The 1,843-nt window shown below is 38.3% G+C and overlaps 1 pseudogene; it reads left to right on the top strand.

Annotated features, from left to right (window-relative positions):
• On the top strand, nucleotides 1-1,274 carry LOC101713637 (oxysterol-binding protein-related protein 9 pseudogene; annotated as a pseudogene).
• Nucleotides 1,275-1,843: the final 569 nt, after the last annotated feature.

Below are 1,843 nucleotides of genomic sequence, written 5' to 3'. Positions count from 1 at the left end.
TCATGGGCAACTCCCAAGATGGTGTCCATGATAATAGGGCAACTAGAAAAATGAAGTAACATGATGAAAGGTTTGCAGTACCATTGGTTGGTGTTGGACTAAAATGCAGGGCTGCAGTCCTGAAGTTTTAGATCAGAGGATCTGTAATTGATAAAGATGGTGAGTATGGTAGCACCTTCACAATTACTGTTGATCAGAGAACATTCCATTTTGAGGATGGTGATGCTGATGAGTGAGAGAAGTAGTTCCATACATAGAAAAACATTCTTTGACATACTCTCCGGATTCTAGGTTTTGTTTCAAGTGTCCAAGACTTAAAAGAAACTGACAAAAGCTGATGCTTACCTACACATCTTGATAGACCAATTAAAGCTTTATTATGACAAGGTTCAAAACCATAAATATTATGAACAGAGAAAGAAAATTGAAACTCTCAAAGAGACAACAAATATCAATGGTAGCATCTATTAAATACTATACTATGTTGCTGCAGATTGCTAAAAGTACTATTAATCCTGTAGACAATAAATCAGCCTAGTCCTTGGAACCTGCCATGAGTACAATGCCTTACCAGACTAACTTATCTCCAGAACCTGCTCAATTGTGTAAGTCAGAGCAGCATCCATTTTTTTTTCTACCCATTGGTCCTGTTTTAGCTACATTGGGACAACATCAGACTCCAACACCAAATAGTACAATCAATGGACATTCACCACCTACAAGCAGTCTAAATTCTCCAAGCCATGTCAACTTGTTTCCAAATAGGGTAGGGTTCTCCTACTCTAGCAGTGGAGTTAAATTCTATGATGCTAATAAATTCCCTCAAAGTGGCTCATCCTCCAAGAACTTAATAGATTCTTCAGGGTCTGCCTCACTCCTGACCCACAGTAGCTTTGGCTAAAGCACCCAAATACCCCAGAATCACTGAATTTCATGCCCAATGGGACAAGTGATGCTGAACTTTTTGATTCATATGACATAAAGATGGACAGGGAGGCAGGGTTTGTGGAGGAGCACAAGAAGAGCATCATCATGCAACTCCTGTCACAGTTTAGGCTCAGGATGAATCTTTCTAGTATAGCTCTTCCAATGTTTGGTTTTGAAAGATCTCATTTAGAAATGTATACAGACTTTCTTGCACATCTGGACCTGTTGCATTGGTGAACAAAAGGATCCCAGGGAGCAAATGTTTCAGATTGTGAAATGGTAACTCTTGGATTTTCATGCAAGAAGGATTGGTTTCCAAAAAGCCATATATACTTAGTGTCTCTTAATGCTTCATACTTTTTCCAACCTTAAAAAAATATTTTGATCATGGTGATGGTTTTGCATGCCTGTGCATTTGTTAAAACATACCAAACCCCAGTAAGTGATATGCATCAATTCTGCAAGATTATAACTCCCAGTTACTGAATCAAACACTAACCTAGGTGTTATTGTGAAGATGTATTTTTAGATGTGATTAAAGTCCATAATAAGTTTGGAGATTATCCTAGACAACATATGGGTCAGACTCAACCAGTTGAAAGGCCTCAGAACAGAGCTGAGTCTCCTCTTGTAGAAGAGGAAATTCTTCCTGTGGACAAAGCAGATTTAGTTCTAGCTCCAGAATTCCAGTGTGACATCCCGTCCTCAAAATTACATAAACCAATTCCTTACAATAATTTTCTTAATATATATATATATATTTTATTAGTTCTTCTTCTCTTGTTGAACTGTAACTGATCTGACTCAATGAAGCATACCCACACACTACACACTTAAAATTCAGACAATAGGTAGGTCTGAGACTTCTTCAGACCCAGAATCAGTTACCACTCAGCATTGTGTCCTCACCCTTTCC

This window comes from Heterocephalus glaber, unplaced genomic scaffold (genome assembly GCF_053883595.1).
Source record: "Heterocephalus glaber isolate CG9 unplaced genomic scaffold, H.glaber_assembly_v1.0 deba00001472, whole genome shotgun sequence".
In the NCBI taxonomy this organism is placed as follows: Eukaryota; Metazoa; Chordata; class Mammalia; order Rodentia; family Bathyergidae; genus Heterocephalus; species Heterocephalus glaber.
This window is presented reverse-complemented; position numbering and strand designations above follow the sequence as displayed.